Here is a 12,538-nt window from a genome sequence, read left to right as displayed (position 1 = left end):
ATTTTGATGTAAAAAAAATTTCGTCAAACTGTATGATATATTTAGTTTATGGGTGTGTTTTCATTTGTATCTATGTGTTTTCCTTCCTTGGTGGCTCGTGGACATTTGAAATTTAACTTGACCCATTAACAACTGACAAATCCAGAGTATGTAACATGCATAAAAAGATGATTATGTGGTGTGATTGCCAATGACAAAGCAGAAACCAAATGACGTTGATTAAAGAAACTATAGATCACCGTACGGCCATCAACAATCAGCGAAACCCATTTCGTATAGTAAGCTATAACAGACCACGAAATGATAAAATGTAAAACAACTCAAATGAGAAAACCAACAGCCTGATTAATGTACAAAACTTGAGACAGGCACATAGTATCAACCAATCATGCGATCACCCAACCGTCCCACTAACCTGCATGGGACAATTGGTTAACAGCGCCAAAAAAGAACAAACGTATACGTTTTTAACCATTTTCAAAACTGAATCATTTTTACTACATTGTGTGTTTATCAATGTTACGCGCTTACTTAATTACACCAACACACGACATTAAGTAAAGTTAAATATATATTTTTCATTATATCATAAACGGAACTGTATTGGATGCAATTCAGGAAAACAGAGATTCTTCCATATAGAAATGTCACCAATGATAGACGTATTATGAATTCTTGATACATTCATTTGTAAGCTATTTTGACAATAAATGTAAGGGATTGATTTGTTTTTCCTCATTAATAGATAATTTGACGATTGATGACTTCTGCAAAATCTATCTTCTTCATCTCAGAAAATAAAAGCATGCACAGTATACAGAAAGGTCATAGTCTGACAGCCTATATTAAGATTCGTGACTCGAAGTTTTCTTAAAAATCAGATTCTTAATATCCGATTAAAATATCTTGAAACTCTTTATGCTTGTGTTTGTTATTTGTTTCAAAATTGTTTTGTTTTTTTCATTGTTATTTATTTGAAGAATTGCAATGAAATAATACAAAGTACTTTATTTAGTTTGCTGTACACTTACCTTCTTTGTAGTAGTTAGCGAAGAAATGAAATGGCATGAATGTCTAGTATATCAGAAAGGTCATGAGAATTTCACAGATGTGCAAGATTAACATCACGCCGTTCCAGTATAAGGGTTATACATGCCGAAGACATGGTCGTTAAAACGTGTCTAATGTTCTGATGAGTTCCTGGTCATGGTATGGTATTAGGAAACTTTCAAATTCACTTAGACCTTAGATATTAGTACATACACACCTTACATTACAAAATCAACCTTTCTATGTGTATGTATAATTATAAGGACTTTATCAAGTTTAAACATATTTTATTGTTCTGAAACTAAACAAACGGATTAGAAACAAGTTTTACAATTTAGTAATATCTTCTCCAGTAAGGAATCTGTGTAAAGTGGAAATGAGAAGTTTTGCAACTTGACACTCCTATAAGCACTCCTTGCTTAAATGGCTCCCATTTGTTTGAGTAGGACATATTAATACAAAACTAAATTCGGTCGACCTGACAGAATATCAGTCTTTCTGTTGGATAGAAAATAATGATAAGCTATCTTAAATATTTCAAAATGAATCGAAAAATTGTAAAGAAATGTTTTTCAATATATAATGTGTTATGCATCAATATTAAAGAATACTGCAGTAACAGATAAATCCGTGTGCTTGTTTTTTGTTGTATTTTGTTTTTCTTGGGAGGGTTTTTTTTTTAAAAGATATGTGCATTCGAAAAGCTAAGACAGGAATAAAGATCAATCTATTTTTCTTATGGAACAATATATGGAAAGAAACAATAATCATTTGTATGAAATATGTAGTAAAAAAACAAGAATCAAAATTATTTGTTAATTTTAAAAGTAAAAATAAATACAGGAGGTTTATATGCAACGTGTTTTAATGAATGGTCTAGGACAAAATCCGGGATGCAGGTCAAAATAGAAGATCATTTGAAAATGGTGAAATGTAAGTAGCGAATTTCAGCACGAAAAGTTTTAAAAAATAACAATGTGATATTCGTTCGACAGCACCTACAATGCAACTAATCAGAACTTTCTAAATCATCTTTGATTGAAATAGCGTATTTTTCGTACAATTTCAAAGACTTTTTTAAAACTGAATATTTACAACCAACATTTAGTAAATGCCCATACAGGAAAGAACCTCCTTGTAGACTTATTGTTATGTTATCCTTTGATTTCTTTCAAGATAGATAACATCATACAATTTTTCAATGTAAAATTCCTTTTTATACAAAGTGTTCTAAATATAGAAGTATTGATTACAGAAAAAGTTTATGAATGTGAAAGATTACTGAAGATACTTTATAGTACATTGAACACGGGGACATATTGTACCGTGTTCACAATATTAGGGTTATGTCAAAAGAGTTCTGTGAAGGGAGAAATTATAAAAAAATTGTGCAGTTACTTTTTTAAATATTCATTTTTAACATATACTTTTTCCAGCTGGTAAGAAATTCGTATTATTGAATTGACCTAGTGATCCCTTAAACGGTCAGAATGCAAGTAAAAATATATCAGACGTCTTCGGTAAACATTGGAATTACACGGAAACCTTCGGAAAAGGCATAGAATTGGTACATATCAACTATTCTTTGATTTCTTTCAAAATAAAACATTATGGAATCTTTCGTAAAATTCCTTTAGACAACATGGTCTAAATATTGAAATATTGATTACAAGAAAAGTTATTGTGAAAGATTATTTGAGATACTTTACAGTACAAACAGGGGGAAACATTGTACCGTGTTCACAATTTATTAGGTCTGTTTATGTCAAAATGGTTCTGTGAGCTAACTCCATTTCAGGGAGTAATTGTTTTGATATCTTATTTTTATAAATGTAATTTTTCCATCTGTTAAGGAATTTGTATTATTGTATTCACCTAGTGGTCAGGAAGACGGTCAGAATTCAAGTACAAAATATATCAGGCGACTTTGGTAAACAATGGAATTCCTCGGAAACCTTCGGAAAAGGCATAGAATTGGTATATATCATCAATAATGTATGTGCATTGGTTTGGTTTAGTGAAGTTGAAAATTTCTCAAAATTATTTAATCGAACACACCTGAAGCAGTTCATTTTGTACCGTCCTTTTGTACCTTAATGAATTATTAAGATGTCCTGATTAGATCAATTTGGAATTTAGGCTTCAATGTATTTATATTTTAATGACATTGTTTGTCATCTTGGTATCTATTTTTTTTTTATAACTTCCCTGATTCGTGCTTACATACGCCGTCCGGGATGCGGCTCGCTAAAATTGCTTCCCTTGTTTATTTCGCTCTCCGGTCAAATCATGTCATTTCGCTGCCTCCAATGGTAGACGCGACAACGATGGGTGTCGTCAGGACAGGTACGCTTAAAAAATTCCGGTAGGAACTAGATGATCCCCATTGGTATAGGTGAGTTGTATGATAGTTGTTGCTTTAGGATAAATGCATGTTGTAGAATAATTCATAATCGGGAATAGTTGGAAAGGAAAGAAACGTGTTGCTACGATGACCCGGAAACCGAAGGTAGAAAATTTTAAAAAAATCTAGAGACGATCGTTCTGAGTGTGCCACCTACACATTCGAACATGTACACAACCACAGTATCCCCTATCTATCTAATGTGTTTGCATAAATATGTGATATAGGGCAAAAAAAGGTAGCAGTTTTTTTTATATGTTGTTGTTAAGCATTTTCAGGGGAGATAATGTTATTTTTACGTGTGTGTTTGATTAGGTTTGTTACACTAACATTATATAATACACACTGATAAAGTCGCTTAAAAGTGCTTATTACACAAAATGAACTCTATGCCAATTATTCTTTTTACCGGGTTATTGGTTCTTTATCCTAACTAAATGTTTTTGTGGTTTATATTACAAAAAGGGGGGTGCTTTAAAAACACCGGAATACCTTAATAATACCTACAATACCTGCAATTGTTTACAGAATAAGAGAGATATTTCGTATTCTAAACCTAATTTTTCTCACATATTCATCAGAAAATATAGCCAAATGTTAAGTATGTATATCCATCCCCCCTTTTTAAATTCATTATTTAAACAGACAGCTCTTAAGAATATGCAATAACCTAACATTGATAATTTAGCTGACAATGAATCCAGTACATTTTCCCAACAAGTAAAGACCAATGAAAACATGGGCAATATGATTTGATATGATTTGAAAACTTGGGCAATTAAGTAAGATCTTGTGGTTTCATAGACATTAATTATGATTCAACATTTTCGATTTATATTTATCTTTAATTCATATATATATATATATATATATGATGTATATATTTCGTGATGCGTCTAATGTATAAATCCAGTGGCCTGTGTTCAGATCTGTTTGTATGGAGAACATGTGGTTGGAACCCCCGCTATTACTTGTTAATTTTTTATTTTTAGCAGTAATGCTCGAAAAGGAAGATGGACAGTAATTTTATCAAGAAGATATGGAGATTGTTTCCGAACAGATTCCTTAACATTATGGTTTAGAAGAGACTCATGAGCCTCATCTAGTGCAAGCTGCTGACATGCCCTACCTGTTATGCTGGCTGAAAAGCCCCCATTTTGAAATAAAGATATGTAGGAGAAACAATCTCTATCAATAAAATTATCCCACAATAGGAACTGTCTTTTTTTTCTTCATGCAGAATTTGTCAAACGTATAAACAATCTCTATCAATAAAATTATCCCACAATAGGAACTGTCTTTTTTTTTCTTCATGCAGAATTTGTCAAACGTATCCATAACAGAAGATATCTGAATGTCTCCTTCATACATTTGTAGTGCTGATGGTAATTCAGATGCACAGTTGTATTTCTTCTGTTTCACATATTCATTAATTTCTTTCACAAGCTCTAATGTTTTGTGATTTTATTGATGAGATGATATAGCTCCTCTCTCTTTGTTCCAAGATGAGATGATATAGCTCCTCTCTCTTTGTTCCAAGATGAGATGATATAGCTCCTCTCTCTTTGTTCCAAGAACTTGATCATCTGAACTTTGTTTTTTTTTTTTAAATTGGAGCCCTTTTCAAGAACAGTTAAAAGAACATCTGCTTTGTGTTTAATTTTTTCTATCTTTTTAAGACCAGCATCAAAATAAATTTTAAATAAAACAGGTTGTACATTCTTCAAAATGTGCCAGTCCTACGGAAATGTTAACATCCAAGAAAGCTGTTCAGTATATTCATTTTTCAACTTACAAAATACGTAAAAGATTTTAGTTGATGACTTCATGAACCAAAAATGCACTTTTAAAATTTGATGATTTTAGCAAAACAACATTAATTATGGGGCACTAGTATGATCTAGTATCGACATTGTTAGCTCTAAATATGACCCAAAAAGTTCAAACAAATATGTAAACACACTAGAGTAATATACTATAGTGTACGTATGTGTAGTACGTGAAATATGAAGACACACGTGTACTAGTTGTAAAATTGAGCATGTATGAGAAAAACTGAAATTATAGTGAGCCACCGTATAAGGTAATTATATAATAAAAAACTAATATTAGTGAGTCCTTATGTGAAGAACTTTAATATTCTTGAATATGTTTCTGAGTTGTGAAGAACTAACACAGAACTTACATTAGGACAGTTATTTAAGTAAAGAACTATAATACAAGCGAGTCCTTACGCGAAGAACTATAATAATAAAAATTGAGTCTAACGTAAAACTGTTAACTTAGTCAAGATCTCGTATGCACGACTCTAAATGTCTAACAACTTTTCGACAGTGGGTAAACTATTTAAAAAAGAAAAAGATATAAATAATAATTCTTATGAATTATATTTGAGATCAAAGAAAAATGATCACATCATGTCGGCGGACAATTGTAAGATGCTATAAGATCGAGAAAAAATATAACGAAAATATAACACAAAAGAAATCACTGAAACAACTACAATCCGAATTTAAGACGCAAACCCATCACTAGAAAAACACATGATCACATAGTCGGCGGGCAACTTTCGACTTTTAAAACGTTGTATGATCGAAACATATTACAAAAAAAAAAACCAACTGCAATCCACAAATAAGACGCAAAGAGTCACAAGAAATAACAAGACCACGCAACTGTCGAATTGTCAAATATTGTATGATTGAACACAAAAATAACCAAAACATGACACCAAAGAAATAAGACGCAAACTAAATTACAAGATCAATGTTAGATGTATCAAACAAAATTCCGAAAGTACAATTGGTTTAACACAAACAATAGGAATACAACGATATAAATCTTTGCTACCCTTAGTCCTATAATAATAAGTTTTTAATCGGACTTTTTTTTACTATCAATGTTGAACCTCAAAGACTTCGAAGGCTCATATTATTATTTACATTAAATGATGTTACATATATAGGACGGGGTGTGTTCGATGCATGAATCAACGAGGAAACCCCGCAAGATGACATCCAACTTTGAAATTACGTACACATGTTAAATATTGGTGTGCCACTTTGGGAATGGTCTTAACCGATTAATAATTCATTTCTCAATATTCGTAATTTTCCCCAGATTGTTTCTATGTCGGGCAAAAAAAAGTAGCAGTTTATAAGGAGACCCTCTAATTGACATAACAGCTGGACTTCTGGTCGTTTTAAAAACGATTGTTAGCAATTTGCATTGTTAACAGTTGTACAATATGAAAATGGATCAACGTGAATGCAAATTTTCATAATGTTTTGACGGAATGTAACTTTTGTGACAACTTGGCAACCGTATACAAAGTTTATTTCACTTTTCTACCTTCTAAACACAAGAGTTCGAATTCTTTTGTTTTATTTAAACCGCATACCGGACTGGATTGAAACAGTGTCAAGCTTTAATAGTTTTTTTATCAATTTCGTCGAGACGACCAGTTTCTGATCAATACCGTTCAGTCGGCTACGTACTTCCGTTAGCAGCCTACTCACATCATTAATTAGTTTGTTGATGAGGTAACAATCGCAACGGCGGCAACTGCTGTGTTTGGAAGGGGCCTTGGAATAGCATCGGTACATGATTAGTCACGTTTTGAGGTTGGGGTGGCGGATATTGTAAGTATTGTGCTGGATATAATGGTGTACTAGTAGCAAGCTGAGGCGTATACCCGGTAGTTTTATTCGGGATTGCATAGGTATGTTCATTTAAACTGTTTATACACGATAAGGCGTAAGACATGGTGTTCGATATTGATTCCTCCTTGTCAATATTAACTTCTTTACTGTTGTCCAGGCTTAATGCAGATTGGGATGCGCTACTATCTGAAACCTCGTCTTTGTTGCGTTTCTTTTGTGGATTTGAAATGCTAATTATTTTTGTTGAGTCGCTTTTTTGTGGTAACGTTGCAGTGTCGTTGTGTTGTTGTAACTTTGTAGGGTCATTATGTTTTGATGAAGAAGGGTTAATAGTTTTATTTTGACCAGGATGCCTGTTCTTCGTCATAACGGTTAACTATATTGTATATGTCTACATTGATTAATAACTATCGTTTGAACTATACTCATATGTCTGTGTATACAATGTTGTTTACCTTTTCTCTCGATTCATCTACTCATACCAATGAAAACAATGAAAACTTCTTTCTGCGACAGTTTTTTGTTAATAGAAACTTTATTAAGGGCAGACGTTACAGTTTTGATCCCACAATGAAAATTTGATGAAAATTTGCAAATAGGCTATTTTTCACCTGATTAAATCAAATATGTAATAAAAAATGTACCTTTATGTGCTACTTTTTGAGTAAAATGAGTTCGAAATTTCAGATATTGGCTCAAAATTCGGATTTGTGGACGTATTTTTCCTTCCGACAGAAATGCATAACTTTTTTGTTTTAAAAGATAAACACAAGCTGTTTTTTGTTAAATTATTTGTAATTTCTGTTTTATATAAGTATCCTATAAATTTATGAAATCTTTTGTTTAGAAATAACTCAAATTTATCAAATGTTCATGAATGTAGAAAAAAACGTCATTTTTTGCTGTATATTTATCAAATTTAAAAAAAATTGCATTATTGACTTTTTCATGAAAATTGGTACAAATAATCTTCATACGTAATCAAACCGAATGTCATTTTAAAAAAGAGGGGTCGATGAACTCGTTTTCAAGTTAAATCAGTTTGAATGATAAAAATCAGTCGAAAAATACATCTTTTCCCGATATGTCACAGTTTGACGTCGCCAAAATAACATTTTACGTTAGCAACGTCATTACCTCTCCTGTAACTGTATCGTATGCCCTTAAAGCACAAATTACACCCATAAGAAGGCCAAAGGCATGACAATTACATGTAATAACAATATAATGATGACATTAAAATTTACATAAAAAATAAAAATAAACCAAAACATTAAACACAACAAATGACCTCAAGTGCCCCCTGTCCTCAGTTCCATAGACTGTGTGCACATACAATAATATAGAATAATCCAAGTTGCACAAGTTAAGTCCAAATTTATTTTTGATATATTCCATTTATTACACTTTAAATCATATTTTTGTCTACTCAAATTTCCTGATGTTTGCCATGATCAGGTCCCATAACTCAAAACAATGATATTATTCACTTACACAACACCAAACAAAATTGTTTTCAGGTGAAAGTATGAAGCCAACAACATATTGATGTATGATTAATAAACGATAAGAAAAACAGTTTTTAAAAATCCTGTATAAACTGCACTTGGGAATTTTGTCTACTATGAAATTGAGTAATGTCTTCCTAAATCGTTTTATTAAACACAATATACATACAAGATAACATGGTATCTTTTTTATTTTACTATTCTTTATATATTTTATCAAATTATTGCTGAATTGTGGTATACATGGTATATGAACATATGTATGTGTGTGTAATATATGTGGCCACTAATTAAAAACACATTCTTTCCTGAATAAAATATATAAAAAGGAAGAAAAATAGAACTTACCTCTGTGTAAATGTATAATCCTTATAGAGCAAAAACACTTTGGTACTTTGCAATTTACACGAGTGTTAGTGACACAAATTATATAAGTAGGTCATAAACAGACCAACCGATAAAGCTGTCAATTTCATTGTAATTTCGGTGTACTCTATTACGCTAAAAAAAAAAGTTCAATCCGTTCTCATTCACATCTTTTATTTTATTTTTTTTTTTATTTTCCAAAAAAGGAAAAATCGAGAGCTCAAGATGCATTTATATATTGTGCATAACCAAAATTTCAAAAGAGAAAGAAATTGAATTTTAAGAAAAGAAAATAAAAGAAATTCTAACTGAATTGATTATTGCTCTCGTATCATATTTGATATTTAAATGAAATATAAGCTATAATGGTGTACTGTGGATTTAAACGAACACAAGCACACAGTTCGTATCAAAATGTTTCTAATTGTAATATTGTCCCTTTTTTCTTTGCTTCACATTTTCAATATGAACATTGCATACAGTTTTCACAACCTATTGTAAATAGTGTAAAATATTTTCTCGCAGTTACTTGTATATGTTCTGTATTGACAATCCTATGTATTTTCCATTTGTATGTTTTGTATCTCATGTTGCTGACACTGCTGACTTGTCTTTTGTACCATTTTATGAAACCTATCGACTATTACTTATTACAAGTTTTGTCTTTGACAATTGGTAATGATATATGTACAAATAGGTCATCGATAGGTCATTTCTATATACGAGCTTACTCATCAATTTTTAAAAAGTGTACAAAATATTTTCAATTTCATATCCTGAACTTAAAAAAAATAATTTTTATTTTTATCAAAAATATGTTATATGATTCCCAAAGTAATGAATGCATCTTTTACTGGTCCTTGACAATGACGTCCATCCCAATCCTGTCCTCGCGAATTTGAACTATCTATTTTTCACCTGAAAGCTAGAAGTGTTCGAAATAAGATATCTTATATTGAAGATATAGCATCTGAGTCATCTATCATTTTAAACTGAAAGCCATTTAGACAATAATGTTTCAAATTCTGATATAGTTATCGACGGCTTTTCAAGTGACACCTTTAGGAAGGATCGGGGCTGTTTTGGGGTGGCGTCCTTGTATATACATCTCAGGATATTTGTGTAAAACGAAGACAAGATCTAGAATTTGGAGCAAGCGAACTAATATGGTTTGAAGTCTTAATTCCAAATTTTAAACTACTAATTTGTGCTGTATATAGACCACCCGGAAAAGGAAAAGACTTCTGGTATAACTTGGACAAAAAGTCCTATACTAGACATGTATGGTTATATATAAACATGCAGATTACATTTCATTAAACGTAGAAATTCATAATTACGATTGGGAAGTATTACTGAATTCAACTACAGACGTAGATGATTTGTCTGAAAGATTTACAAACAAATATCTTGAGATGATACGGAAACATATACCGTCAAAGGCAGTTCTTGTCCGACCTAACGATAAACCTTGGTTTAATTCGGAAATCAGAAGGGATATCAGAATCCGGAATCGTCTTCATTCTGTGCATAGGAAAACCAAAACCAACCATGCTCTTATTAAGTACAAATTTAGGCGAAACAAAGTTAATAATATGATAAAATACGCCCGCGAGCAGTTTTTCTTAAGTGCCAATGAACTTGTCGACTCTTATCTCGATAACCGACTCAAAGGCTTATTGGTTCTCTTATTAGAAAACTTATAAAGAGAACTAATAATAATTATAATATTCCACCACTACTTGGTTGTAATTAAAACGAAATGGTATACAATGATAAAGACATAGCAAATCTTTTAAACGAATACTTTTGCTCAATTTGATCTGTTGACTATACTAACCATGATACACCAGTTATAAAACCCAGAACCAATTTCTCTTTGTCTGATCTGGTAATGATTTAATTAGCCATCAAATGCTGAAAGGCACCACGGATTCTGTTTATATTCGTTTGGGCTTGTATTATATTTGCCTCCGTTCATCCTATTTCGACTCTTCAAAATTCAAGAGTCTCCTAAATTGAGGTAAATTATATGGCCTTCCAAATACCGTTTCGATTCCCAACATCACTGAAGAGACATTAATTGTCGAAATCCGGATATGGTGTACCAATTTTTGCACCTCATGTTTGCAGTATACCATCTTTTCTGCAAGTTTATTGTTTTCTGTTTGGTATCAAATTAATAATTAAGATCCATTTTGTTACATCTGGTGATCCGTTTATTTGGCCATCGCCATGGCAGTCAGCGGTGTTTAAGAACATCCGTTGTTCGACCTGCTAGTCAAATGCGTTTTGTTAAAATATACTTTTTCACTTTTTTGGTCTTTTGGAAAATGTTGTTTGTGCTGTATTTAGACCCCTCTACCAAGAAATTTGTTTTGCATGCACACGTATAAAAATTGCGGTTTTTATCTAAACGTTACACAATCATAACGTTTGAATGATGTTTTCAATTTAGACTTGAACATATTTATAATAATATATTAGAGCACTCATTATCATATGCATACCAGTCAGGGTTTCTTAAAGGCCATTCGACTATTTACCAACTCTTGGAAATCTAGGGTTTATCAAAACCTAGACAAAACGTTATCTACCATTATAATATTTTGTGATATATCAAAAGCCTTTGATAGAGTATGGCATGTAGGCCTTATTCAAAAACTACTTTCATGTGGAATATCTGGTAAACTATTAGACTGGGTTAAGGACTATATCAGCAACAGAAAGCAAGTTGTTTTTATAAACAATGAAACTTCAACTCAAGGCGAAATCAAGGCAGGAGTTCCGCAGGGTTCTGTATTGGATTCTCTACTATTCCTTTTATATATTAATGACTTTACAGATAATCTCCATAACCTGACCCGTTTATTTGCAGACGACACCTCGCTCTCATATTCTGGTAGTAACTTTCAAACAATTGAAAGTGATATTAATAAAAACCTTTTTAATTTAAATGAATGAGCCAAACAATGGTTGGTAGATTTTAATCCAAAGAAAACCAAAGCATTGGTAATTGCAAATGTTAAACCACCAGTAATGAATATATTATTTAATGGTGAAAAAGTTGAAACTGTTAAATGTCACAAGCATTTAGGTGCCACACTTTCATCAGATGGAAACTGGACCAGCCATATAGATAATATTACAAAGTCTGCATTAAAACAAGTAAATGTACTAAGGAAACTAAAATTTACACTTTCCAAAAAAAAGCTTATCCAATATCTATGTCACTTTTATAAGACCACTATTGGAATATGGATGTGAAGCATGGGATGGGTGTTTTGAATATGAATCTGATGGAAAACTAGAAAAAATACAACTGGAAGCTGCAAGGATAGTAACAGGGCTTACACAATTTTCAAGTTTAGAATCCTTATATTTTGAAACGGGCTGGGAAACTTTATCAGAAAGGCGTAGACAACGAAAATTAACAATTTTCTCTCAAATGCATAATAAATTTTGTCCCCAATATTAAATCGACTGTCTACCTCCAGTTACATATGATATCAGTGGATACAACGTAAGAAATAATGATAATTGTTAAT

General features: G+C 31.8%; 1 protein-coding gene across 1 annotated transcript in view; it reads right to left on the bottom strand.

Moving 5' to 3' along the window:
- The window catches only part of LOC127738924 (uncharacterized), a 28,167-nt gene extending 19,079 nt beyond the window's left edge, over window positions 1-9,088 (bottom strand). The window contains exon 1 of the mRNA XM_052250418.1: window positions 8,973-9,088. The gene's annotated coding sequence lies outside the window, so the exon portion shown is untranslated. The remainder of the gene's footprint in view (window positions 1-8,972) is intronic.
- Between the last annotated feature and the right edge of the window lie 3,450 nt (window positions 9,089-12,538).

This window comes from Mytilus californianus, unplaced genomic scaffold, assembly GCF_021869535.1.
Source record: "Mytilus californianus isolate M0D057914Y unplaced genomic scaffold, xbMytCali1.0.p SCAF_4, whole genome shotgun sequence".
Lineage (NCBI taxonomy): Eukaryota > Metazoa > Mollusca > Bivalvia > Mytilida > Mytilidae > Mytilus > Mytilus californianus.
Note: the sequence above shows the minus strand (reverse complement) of the source record. Positions and strands in the feature narration are given on the sequence as shown.